This window comes from Sus scrofa, chromosome 3 (genome assembly GCF_054392235.1).
Source record: "Sus scrofa isolate SSC_HxYL_T2T_F1_AM1 chromosome 3, Sscrofa_HxYL_maternal_Yorkshire_Landrace_v2.0, whole genome shotgun sequence".
Classification (NCBI taxonomy): domain Eukaryota; kingdom Metazoa; phylum Chordata; class Mammalia; order Artiodactyla; family Suidae; genus Sus; species Sus scrofa.
In genome coordinates, this window is record NC_139385.1 from 14,474,472 (window position 1) to 14,487,533 (window position 13,062).

General features: G+C 49.8%; 1 protein-coding gene across 8 annotated transcripts in view; it reads left to right on the plus strand.

Moving 5' to 3' along the window:
• Nucleotides 1–13,062, plus strand: part of AUTS2 (activator of transcription and developmental regulator AUTS2) — a 1,184,853-nt gene that overhangs the window by 996,066 nt on the left and 175,725 nt on the right.

Below are 13,062 nucleotides of genomic sequence, written 5' to 3' on the forward strand. Positions count from 1 at the left end.
CCCCAAGAATGAAATGAGAGGGTCATTTGAGAGCATATGCCGTCTGGGGTGTTTCTGTATCAAGAATCTCATGATCTCGCCCTGCAGCTGTAGTTGTGATAGGACGGGGCTGGTGAGTCCCACTGAAGTTGTGCAGCCTCAAAACGGAGTGACCATGTAGGTGTGGAATTTGTTTGAGAACAAATTCTGTAATTATGAAGTTGTGATTTTCCTCATTGCTGGTGTATTGTTTCCTTTGCTATTATGTTCTCATGAAATAGGTCCCCTCATGGGAAGCAGCGAAACTGGAGCAAAATCCCTTCTCAGAGGATAATTTTCCTGGTTTGTTTTTGTTTGGTTGGTTTTTTTTTTTTTGGGGGGGGGTGTAGGTTTCTGGGAATCCTTTTAACCCTGCATTGGGATGTGTGTGTTTATTTCTGTAAGAAGCTCCAGCAGATTTGGCAATTGCTATGTTTTTGAGTATACTGGGATATAATCAGCACTTCCAGTTAGAATATTTATTTGTACGTTGGCGGCGTCTTCTGGCTCTCATAAGGTCTAGATGTTTCAACAGGATGAGCAGAGACCCCCTTCTCCAGCGAGCTCCCGTGTCACAGAGTGGGATTGGGGAGCACCATTAACCTTGTGTATCGCTGCAGAAGAGACAGCCAGTGGCAGGAACGGAGCAGTGCATCTTAAGTGCTGCATGGGTCCTAACGTTTGCAAGGCCTTTGGGAACTTAGCCCTACTCCCCCACTGTTAATGAGAAGGAGCAGGATGGAGGGATGTTTGCTGTTGGGTGCCCCAGCCTCAGCCCTTTCAGGCGTGTTGCAGGTGCCTGGGACAGAACAGGGAAGTGACTAGAGGCTGTGCCCGTGTGATTGTCCAGAATTGTCCTGCTCTGGTTTTTCCTCTATCGCCCCAGCCCTGTTTTGTTATCGCGGCTATGGAAATCCTACAACACTGTTGAAAACACCTACACCTGTCCTCCCAGAACCTTGGCCGCTTCGTGCAGGCTCATTTGACTGGTTTGCTTCTCCTGTTTTATGTTCTTCCCAAGGCACAGCAGACTTCTGTACAACAGGCAGATTCTTAAACACACAACACGGATGGCAACGTGAGGCTTGTAACCTTCGAGAATGACATGCTACCGCATTTCATGATTTTTTGTAAGGGGTAATTATTAACGATCACAACTCCCTACCGTCCCTCTTTTTCCTTAGCACTCACGGTTCCTTCGCACACCTGCCTGTAACTGTTTAAAAAAGCGCTATGATAGGAGTTCCCACTGTGGCACAGTGGGATCAGCAGCATCTCTGCCAGCACCAAGACACAGATTCCATCCCCGGCCCGACACAGTGGGGTAAGGATCTGGCATTGCCTCAGCTGTGGCGTAAGTCACAACTGCAGCTCAGATCTGATCCCCCGGCCTGGGAGCTCCGTATATTGCAGGGCAGCCAAAAAAGAAAAAAATAAAATTTAAAAAAAAAAAAAAAAAGCTTTGTGATAGAAGAAAGAGAATATAGGATGGCCATTCTCTCCAAAGTGCCGCCTTGGCTCAGCCTTTCCCAGGTTTCTCGTTCTGACTAGTGGGTGTTTGATGCAGTGGCATGAAAGTTTCCTTCCATGATAACATCTTAAGATTTGGTTCCAAATTCCTTCCTTTCTTGGTATAATCTTCCACCCCTGCGTTTATCTAAAATCAACCTGAACTGGTAGAAAAACTGAGAGAGAGGTTATAGAGCTCCAGGCAAGGCAAGTCTCAATGAAATGATCCAACTTGGAAATAAGACGCACACACAGCAGCCTCTAGGCTCTTAGAATACCCTGCTAGGATGAGGGCAGACGCACTGGAAAAGGTGGCAGTCACAACCCCTGCCTCTACATTTTTTCCATCTTCCTTCCCACTGGGGCTTGGGTTCCCTGGATAGGCCACGTCGCGGGTATCAGTCACCGCTTGTCTGCTGGTTGCACAATGCGGATTACCAGCTTGTGCCCCAGTCATGCCCAGCAGCCATCCTGTAACAATAGAGCCTAGACAAAGGTAACACTCGCGTTGCTCTGGGCCCCTGTCCAGGGGAATCAGCTCCTGGAAGTACCTGAAAGGCCATGTTGAAACACACTCACCTGTAACCCAGTTCCTTGGCCTGGATCTCAAGGGCAGGCCAATGTCAGGGCCTTCTTGTTCCCTCTAAAGTGAGACGGGCCTTCTCCCCGTACACTCGACCTGCTGGCTCATGGAGTCCTCCTGCTGTGGCACCAGGAGAGTCCCAGGTCACCTAGGCCTTTGCATCGGCACCTCCCTGGAGCATTAGAAATGCCAAGCTTCAGATCTGTCCCCTGATCTTTCCCGTCAGAATCTGCATTTGGACAAGATCCCCGGGGGATCTGTGTGCGTTACGGCAGGTTGCCGCCTTCCCATCGCACAGGCTGAGAGTGTTTAGCAAGCAGGCTGTTTGCCCAGGAGTGCCCTGAGGATCAGCACCTGTGTGTGTGTGTGTGTGTGTGTGTGTGTGTGTGTGTGTGTGTGTGTGTGTGTGTGTGTCGGGGGTGGAGGGAGAACATCGAGGTGTGGTACAGGCCCGGGGACCTCCGCCCTGACCTGACCACAGGGGGCTCCGGCGCAGGATCAGCAGTGATGGCAGGCTGTTAGATGCCCTGCTGGCCTCACTCTTGGCAGCTGTGCTGCAAGTCCTTCAGTGGACAGTGCCACACGCACACGGGGTCTGAAGAAGCACTGCTCCAGGCCAGGGGTTCTCAAAACACACTTCTGGACCAGCAGGACCTTTAGCGCAGGCACTGGTGAGAGACACGGATCAGCAGAGGCAGTAGGGGCGGTGCCCAGCAGCCCGTGTCTGAATGGGTTCCCTGGGGCACAGCAGTGTGCTTGAGCTTGAGAACCCCCCCTCTCGGGCAGCCTTTTGGGGTTGTTTTGTTGTTTTATCACAGCCCTAGTGAGAACAGCTTCGGGTCCTATCGCAAATTAAATGCACCATTTCATTGCAAAGTATACGAGTCATTATGAGTGTATCCACAAGCTCGTGTGCCCATCCCCACTAATTGCAGAACAGTTTCACCCCACACCCGTCAGCAGTCACCCCCACACCCTTCTCCCAAGCCTGGCAACCACGCATCTATTTTCTGTCGCTGTGAACTTGCCCGTTCTGGACATTTCATAGGAATGGCACCACACAATATGTGACCTTTTATGTCTGTTTCCTTTCACTTGGCATAACATTTGTGAGGTTCATCCGTGTTGTCACGTGGGTCAGTCCTTCATCTTTTTAGACAGATAAATAAATGGCGTTGTACGGATGGGCCACGTTTCACTCATCAGTCGATGAACCTTTTCGTGTTGCCTGCACCTTCTGGTTCTTACGAATAACGTGACCGTGGACATTCACGCACGCATGTTGCGGTGGCCACGCCCTTTCCCGAGGTGGCTTCACCATTCTGCATGGCCACCAGCACTGCAAGAGGTCCCGTGTCTCCATCACCTCTCCAACACTTGTTATTGTCTGGCTTTTTATTACAGCCTTCCCGGCGGGCGTGGAGTGGCACCTCCCCGTGGTTTGGGTTGGCATTTCCTAGTGACGCACGGTGCTGAGCATCTCTTCACGTCTTGGCCATTTCTGTATCTGCTTTGAAGAAACCTGTATCCAGCTCCTTTGGAGGGAAGCTTTCTCCTTCTTGAGGAATCCCTCACAGTGGTCTGCTCTGTGCCGTTGCTTCGGGCTGTATTAAAGAAAGCCTCAGATGTGGCCTTTAACCACTGGAAAGTTCCAGTTAGATGGAGGGGCAGGGAGAGAAGAAGACAAGAGAGCCCACTGTCAGGGGCCCCCCAGAGCGATCCACACTCGTTCACCGTTGGTGTTACGGGAAGACCCAGTGGGGTTGCTGGGATAGAAGGTGACTTAGGGCCCCGGGAAGGTTTGTGCCGGGAAGACAGGAAGTGCTGTGAGGACAAGGACAAGGACAAGCAAGCGGAGAGGAGAGGGGAGATCCTTGGCGGGCCTTCTCCACCGCACCCTCGTTTTATGGCTGAGCCACCCCTGTGAGAGGGCAAGGCGGAAGCCCAGGATCTCTTTCCTCCCAGCCCCAGAGAGGTGATGGGATTCTTGTTTCCTCATCTGGGAAAGTACTGTTTGCCTCCGCTGTTTCGCAGGGGTTGTAAAGATGGTTTAATTCTCTGCCAGGGCTGGGAGAGTGGGATTCACTCCAGGTCGCAGGTGAGTAGAAAGTTTGCAGGTGTCCCTGAATAGCCTCCGATTCCCTATTAGCAGATCCCATGGTGGCCGTGCTGGGTCGCTCCCAACTCCCCAGGGCAGCTGCCTGTCTCAGGGCACCCGAGACCACAAGGCAAGTCCTCAGGGCTTGCAGACAGCTTCTCTTTACAGTTGCAACACAGCTGGAATGGGGGATACTGGAGCAAGAGAGTTGCAGAGCAGAGATGTTTAAAGCAATGCCTTTGTCAGGCTCTTACCCAGCAGGGGCCTCTGTAGCCATGATGCCAAGCCCAGGGACCTTACCCTTGTGCCAGGCCGCTAACTTACAAAGTGCCCGCTCTGACTTGCAGGGGAGAACACCCACGCTCCGAGGCGTGACTTGGTTAGTGGCACAGATTAGATGGTGACATAACCAGGACTTGACTCTTGGTCTATCAACGCCTGGCCTGACGTTCTTATCCGGGAGCTTTACTGTACAGGTTGCTAAGGAGTAATGATGGGATGTTTTGGTTCTTGTTCCATAAGTGGATCCTCTCCCAGGAGGCTCAGGGTCTCATGACACCAGGCATTGGTGTTTGTTTGGTGTTGGCACTGTGAGTGTTCCATTGAAGTAATATATTCCACACGCTCTGAGATCAGCCTTGGTCTCATGGAAGAAAGTGTTTCAGAAGTGGGCAGAGAGGTCAAAGCCTTAGGCTATTTCCTGACTGCAGTTCAATTCTCAGTTTTTTCCAGGAGCCCTTCAGGTAGCTGGAGTCAGACCATTTGGGCTCTGGCTAGCCCACACGCAGCACCACAACTTTCTGTCATTTGTCCCCAGCTGAGCACTCTCAAATACGCCTTGTTTGGGAGTTCCTGCTTGGTGCAATAGATTAAGAATCTGACTTCAGTCCCGTGGGTCACTGCAGAGGCACAGGTTCGATCCCCCCGCCTGACACAGTGGATTAAAGGTTCCATTGTTGCTGTGGCACAAGTCGCAGCTGCAGCTCAGATTCAGTCCCTGGACAGGGAACTTCCATATTGCCGTGGGTGCAGCCATTTAAAAAAAGAAAGTGCCTCGTTTTATAGGTAAGGATATATCCAGAACAGTCATGTGTTGCTCAAGTTTGTCTTTTGTCCCCTAGTTTAAATGCAAATGGGTGCATGCTCAGAAAAAGCAAATCCTCTGACAAAGCAAATTGATTATCCTACCTCTAAGCATTCATCTGTCAATCAGAAATTGTACATACTTTTTTCCTTAAAACTAGCTATATCTGTATAGAATATTTCTACACACGTCTCTTTTTTCGTTGCTTTTGTTTTTTAGGAACAGAATGTGTAGAAACCGAGTTCCCTTTGTGGCTCAGTGGGTTAAGGACCTGCTGTTGTCTCTGAGGGCTCGAGTTCGTTCCCTGGCCCCGCTTGGTGGGTTAAGGATCCAGCGTTGTTCACAGATGGCAGCTCAGAGATGGTGCTGCTGTGTCTGTGGCGTAGGCCTCACCTGCAGCTTTGATTCGACCCCTAGCCTGGGATCTTTACTGTGCTGCAAGTGCACTGTAAAAAGAAAAAAAGGAAAGAGAAAAACAAAAACGTGTAAAAACTTTTTAGAATCATAGACACGGGTTAGGGTAAAAGGACAGGCAAAAGTGCCATTTCGCCCCATTTTCCCTTTCTTTTTCCTTTTTTTTCTTTTTTTAATACCAAGCAGACAAGAGAGATGAGATCTGCAGGTTTCCCAGTGTTCTTGCGGGTGAGAGTTTGTCAGTGAAGACGCCTTCCCCTGTGCTCCTCTCAGTGTCTGTCACCAGATACCCAGTCGCCTTTGGTCCACGACGCTGATCGGTCACACTCTGGACGGAGCCACACCGTTGAGACGGCTCGTCAGCCAAGTCACACACCAGGGGAGGTGCTTCAGCCTGGAAAAATGGCCCCCGTGAAGGCTCCTGCAGCGTCCCCGGGGCTGGGTACCCAGCTAGGGATGAGCCTTCCTGCAGCCTCTTCTGTGGACCTAGAAATGCCAGGTCTTTGGTTTGGAGCAGGTGCTTCAGAGAGGGAAACCACTGTCAGTGGGGACAGTTCTTCAGAAACCTCCACCAGTGCCTTCCCGGGGATGCACAGACGAGGCCCTGGTCCTCCAAGAGGGACCTGCAAGTGTTAGTTCTGTTGCCAATAAAAGAAAAAGAGCAAGAGAAGAAGCCTTTGATGGGTAGGGAGATGGTTTTGCCGATGGTTAAATGGCTGCTTTCTTCTCTCAACGAAGAAATAGACACTTGATCCCCAGCCACCCCCCCCCCCCAGTGCCTCTGAAGCAGAGACAGTAATATCTCATCTTGATGAGGCTAGCAGGTGCTATTGCCCTGTAGGATATTCTCCCACAGAACCCCTATGAGACAGGCCTATATGCTGACACGAAAGCTTGGCACAGCTCTTTTGTCCAGATTTGAACCTGGGTCTCCTGGCGCCGTGGTTTCAAATGTGCCTGCCTCACAGAGATGGTAAGGGTGTGTTTCCTAGAACGCACCAGAGCCCCAAACAAACCAATGGATGTGGAATTATTGGTCGAACCTCTTGGGGCAGTTTTGTTCCTTTGGATGGACGTTTTCAAGGGTGTGTCCCCCTCCTGTCCCCTCAATGACATTTATCACGCACCTTCTTACACTTGTACAGAAAAAAACGATGTTGTGACTGTCACTCAGTCCAGCTTCATCCTCTGCCCCAGGCTGGTGATGGGCTGGGGTGGGACCAGAGCTAAGTGCCAGCACCACCAGGTGGGGACCGGTGACAGGGAGGCTGACGGGTGCCCCGCATTGTGTACGCGGAAGCATCTTTGGGTGACATTTTGGGGCAGTTCTACCAAGTTGGCAAGTGGCCCAAGTGATGTCTTATAAGGGTGCCTCCTGCTCTCTGAGGCTTCCTTTTCAAAGCGGGGGAAGAATTCAGCGTAACGTTTTCTGTTTTTCACTTGGACTAAACTGACCCATCGTGACACATCCACTTTAAAGCAGCATAAAACAGCATCTGCCCTTGCACCGCATTCAGTCTTACGGCCCTTGAGAATAACCAGGAAGTCGTTGCCTGCTCTTGATTCTCGACCTTGGCTATTGCTAAATGAGATGAATTGAAATAATGACCCGAGGAGTTCCCATTGTGGCTCAGCGGGTTAAGAACCTGACGTATCCACGAGGATGTAGGTTCAATCCCTGACCTCACTCAGTGTGTTAAGGATCCCGTGTTGCTGTGGCTGTGGTGTAGGCCAGCAGCTGCAGCTCCTGTGCTACCCCTAGCCTGGGAACTTCATGTGCGGCAGGTGCAGCCCTTAAAATAAATAAATAAATAAATAACCAGGGAAGTGGGAGAGGGTAGAATCAATGTTCATAGGCCAAGTGAGACCACAGGTCCTAGAACAGGTGCCTCGTATGGGAAGGATGTCTGACAGCATAACCCTTGTGATCAGGTCCTGTTTCCTTCCCGATGCCCCTGACCCTGTGTGCGGTGAGCCGTTCGTTCTCTTGTTTCCCTCCTTCTCTCTCTCTTTCCTCCCTCCCTCCCCTTCTCCTCCCTTCTTTCATTTTTCCTTTCTTTCATGTAAACATAACACCTCTCTCTGAAATTTACTCCCTATACCATCTCTGGAACATTTTCAGTAGATGGTGGAAAACTGGAGTTTGTCGGAGGTCAGCTTGCTGATAAAAGCTTCTTGGGCGCTGGATAAGATTATCAGAGGAGGTAATTATACCACCTCCAGATCTTGCGAAGTGAGTGTCATCTAGATCTGACAGCTGTCAAGATAGGGTTCTGCTGGAAGCCTATGGGATTAACTCGATTTAGGAGAGTCCCTGCCGCTGCAGTCATCTCTGACTCTTAAAAGAATAATTATTTTTGTAGCCTCTGAGGAATCATGTTTGGGACATATTTGGTTCTTGCGTTTGAAGCTTCGTTCATGCATTCAGTCAACAAACATTTACTGAGCACTTTCTATGTGCAGCCCCTGTGGTAGGATCTAGCGAAGAAAATAGACACCCCAGCTACCCTCTCGAAGTTTCTGTGACAGGATGCAACGTGCATAAGCTTTTCAAAATCCTCAGTTGCTTTCGGAGTCTTTGTTGGGCTATGTGTCATGGATGTATCCTTGTGCGTAGATACTTGTCATTCTCCGTGATGGGGGGGCCCACCTGCGGCCGGGCCTCCTTAAAGCAGGAAGCACAGCAAGGCTCTGCGGGGAGGCAGGGGGTTCCTGGGCTTAGCGCCCCCTTGGGAGTAGTACCTCATTTGCACGTGTCAGAGACCACAGAGTGTAGTCACGGAAGCTCCAGTGCTGACGGCAGGGCTGTCTTTTAAAAGAAAAATATATTTCTCTGTGTGGGGATGTATGATCAGGTGAATCCTTTGGGCAAAATCCATTGACAGGAAGCCTGTGGAGAAAACAGACTCGTGGAGGTGTCTGATATGGAGGCTCTGGAGCAGTGAGGTGATGGGGCTTGGAACAGCCAAGTCTAGACAAGAGGCAGGACAGCTCAAGGCAGAGTCTGGGGACCTGAGGGAGATGAAGTCCTCGGAATGGTGAGTGCTGGGTGATTTTCGCCTACCACCAGAATTACTGGACCTCCTTGGAGCTGGGCGGCCCCCGGCCATCTCCTCCAGGCACCCGCTGCAGCCTGGCATTGCAGCTGTAGCACACTGCCCGGCTAATGAGACGGAGATGGACTTGACACGTGGTATCAAGTTTATGTGAGGATGTATGCAGCTGTTCTTTTAAAAGATCTCTGAGGAGTTCCCATTGTAGCGCCGTGGAAATAAATTTGACGGGTATCCATGAGGGTGCGGGTTCGATCCCTGGCCTCTCTCCGTGGGTCAGGGATCCAGCATTGCTGTGAGCTGTGGGGTAGGCTGGCATGTGTGGCTCCCATTCGACCCCTAGCCTGGGAACCTCCATATGTGGTGTGGTCCTAAAAAAGAGAAAAAAAAAAAAAAACAACTCTGAATTCCTTCACCAGCTATTTCTCTTTGGAAGGGGGGGAGGCAGTATTTAAAGGAAAGTCGCTTATGCCTGGTGGAAATCAATTTGCAAGAGGTCTTCTGTCTGTGCTCACTTACAGTCAGCTAATCGCCTCCAGGAAGGAATCCCACACGTGAAATGGCGGTGGTCAGTGTTATGCTAACAAGTGAAACACCTTTATTTTTACAAACGGTTACATAACGTGACTTTCCGTGCAGACTTGAGTAAGAAAGACCTCGCCCCCAGCACGGTCTTCGCGGATGCCTCGCTCACCAAAACCTCGCCAACTCTGAGCTCTTTCTCTTTTGTTAGGTATTCTTTGACAGTTTGACAGACAAAAACTAAGGTCCTATTGTTCTGTCTGGGAGGTTTTATTTTATTTTTTTATCACAGCTGATTTATAGTTTTTTATAGTTGATTTACAATGTTCTGTCAATTTCTGCTATAAATATAGTTATACCTTCTTTTACTGTCTTTCGTCATGTTCCATCACAAGTGATCGGATAGGAGTTCCCGTCGTGGCGCAGTGGTTAACGAATCCCACTAGGAACCATGAGGTTGCGGGTTCGGTCCCTGCCCTTGCTCAGTGGGTTAACGATCCGGCGTTGCCGTGAGCTGTGTAGGTTGCAGATGCGGCTCAGATCCTGCGTTGCTGTAGCTCTGGCGCAGGCCAGCAGCTACAGCTCCGATTTGACCCCTAGCCTGGGAACCTCCATATGCCGCAGGAGCGGGCCAAGAAATGGCAAAAAGACAAAAAAAAAAAAAAAAAAAAAAAAAAAAACCAAGTGATCAGATAGAGTTCCCTGTGCTAGACAGTGGGAACTCATTGCTTATCCCCTCCAAATGCATCAGTACCCCAAACTCTCAGTCCACCCCACTCCCTCCCCCTCCCCTTCGGCCACCACAAGTCTGTTCTCTAGGTCCGTGAGTTTGTTTCTGTTCTGTAGATAGGTTCATTTGTGCCATATTTTAGAGTCCACGTATAAGGGTTATCAGTTGGTATTTGTCTTTCTCTTTCTGACTGACTTCACTCAGGATGAGAATCTCTAATTGCATCCGTGTTGCTGCAAGTGGCATTGTTTCATTCTTTTTATGGCTGAGTAGTATTCCATTGTTTATATGTACCACATCTTCTTAATTCGTTCATCTGTCAGTGGACATCTAGGTTGTTTTCCATGTCTTGGTTTTTGTGACTAGTGCTCTGAGCTCTTTCTCTTTCGTTATTCTTTGAGAGTTTGACAGACAAACATTAGTGTCCTGTTGTTCTGTCTGGGAGGTTTTAAAATGCTGCTACCGGAGTTCCCGTCATGGCGCAGTGGTTGATGAATCCGACTGGGAACCATGGGGTTGCGGGTTCAGTCCCTGCCCTTGCTCGGTGGGTTGGGGATCTGGCGTTGTCGTGAGCTGTGGTGTAGGTTGCAGACGCGGCTCGGATCCCGCATTGCTGTGGCTCTGGCGTAGGCCGGTGGCTACAGCTCCGATTTGACCCCTAGCCTGGGAACCTCCATATGCCGCGGGAGCGGCCCAAAGAAATAGCAAAAAGACAAAAAAAAAAAAAAAAAATGCTGCTACCATAGTTCCCATCATGAATCAGTGGTTAATGAACCCAACTAGTATCCATGAGGACGTGGGTTTGATCCCTGGCCTTGCTCAGTGGGTTAAGGATCCAGCATTGCCATGAGCTGTGGGGTAGGTAACAGGTGTGGCTCAGATCCCACATTGCTGTGGCTGTGGAGTAGGTCAGCAGCTACAGCTCCAATTTGACCCCTAGCCTGGGAACCTCCATATGCCATGGGTGGGGCCCTAAAAAGACAAAAAATAAAAATAAAAACTAAAATAAACTGCTGCTTCCCAGAGTGTGGAAATGATTCTCCAACTCTGTCCTGTCTTTTCTAAAAGAACGCACTCCCTTTTCTAGTTCCTTACTGGGGTAACTTTTTTCAGAGGGACCCCCTCCTGGGAAGGTTAAAGGTCATCAAGAAGCATCCCCCCCAAAAAAAGAAGCCTCCCCAAACAGAATATCCTGATGTAAGGAAGAGCACCCCTGCCCTGCAGCATGGTTGTATGTAGGTTTGGGGAGCTCTGCTATGGGTCCCCATGATAACTAGACAGTTCTCTGCTACACGGCTTGGTGGAAAAGTGGATGCAGCAAAGAATGCTAGTTGCCTTCTAATACGCATTCTCCCTGCCTTCCTCAGTAATAACACTCCTGATTTGTAATTGGGCAAATGGGCCAACTAAGTAGAATAAAGACTACATTTCGTGGCCCTCCTTGCAGCAAGGTGCTGTCTTAGAACTAAGTTCTGGCTGATGGGTATTAAAACATTAGTGAAGTGCTGCTTGTCGAGAGAGCCCTTCAAGGACCAGAGTGCACCCATCTAGACAGTGGACTCGCTGGTTGGGGCTGCAGCCGGTGTCCTGGGGCACGATGTGGTTTGGGGAATGGAAAGCAGTAGAGGCAGAGACATGAGTGTATGTAGAAAGGTCAACGCCCTGGACATTCGAGAGTGCCCTTCCAGCCCTCGACTGCCTGCCGTGGGACCTAGGCGCTGAGAGTGAGAACTCTTACTTACTTGCAGCCAGTGTTCATCCTAACTGACCCAGCAGGGAAATGGCTTTAAAAGGAGCTTTCGTGCACCGTCCTAAGTGTGGAACGTTTGGAAGTCATTTCTTCCATCCAGCCTTCTTGTTAGTTACGCCGTCACAATGGATAACTATGTGTGTTTAACTGTGGAGTGTGGGAAGATACTAGAAGGACAGAGGAACAGAAATCTCATACTCGCCAGAACGTATTCTAACCAGCATTGGCCCAAATGCCACTCCCAGCCTTGTGCATAATAAAATAATTACTAATTAGTCTGTCAGGTGGTCAGCAACTCATACTTGCACAGTGATTTCTGTGATGCCTAGAGAGTCACGTTCATTAAAGCAGTAGTATTTTCAGGGGGTTCCCGTTGTGGCTCAGCAGTTAACGAACCCAACTAGTATCCATGAGGACGCAGGTTCAATCCCTGGCCTGTCTGAGTGGGTTCAGGATCTGGTGTTGCCATGAGCTATGGTGTAGGTTACAGATGGGACTTGGATCCCGTCTGTTGCCGTGGCTGTGGTGTAGGCTGGCAGCTACAGCTCCCATTCAACCGCTAGCCTGGGAACCTCCATATGTCCCCAGTGCGGCCCTAAAAAGACACACACAAAAAAAGCAGTAGTATTTTCTACCAAGGGGTCCTTATAAATGGGCTTATCAGCATTTCCCCACATATACAGACAATAAGTTAGAAACTCTCTGGAGTATGTATGTGTGTGTGTGTGTGTGTGTGTGTGTATGTTATTATGCTTAAAGCAGCAGAAGACATCGGTGACAATTAGGAGGGAACAGAGGACCCCAGCTGCTAACAGATTTTTTAGTTTGGGGGAAGTAGGAAAGGAGCCCTGGACTTCTTAATTCTGCTCAGGACACATCATTAGAAAATTCCCCTGTTTGAAACATCTCAGCATCAGAATCTACTATGCAGTTGTTTAATAATTTTTGTACTTGATGCAAAATACCAGGCAGCATCTCCAAGGAGCCTCTGTGAAAGAGAGCTGCTTGGTGCATCTCACGTCAAGAGCCGAGGTTGCTCAGACCCATTGTCCAGGAAGATGAGCATCAGCCTTTTGCCCCACAGAATGGGATTCCAGACGTAGAAATCAGCTCTTCCGACAGTCTTAGAGGCCGAGCATTTTACCCTTGGGTGTGACATTCGGATGGGATCTGGTCTTGCCCTTTAGACTGGGGACAGTCAGGCTCAGGGACCCTAACAGGACCTTCCCAAGGTCACGTGGGCCCAGGCAGCCCAGGCTGGAACCCAGACTTCAGAGTTCCCGACCCATTGTTCTTGTCAT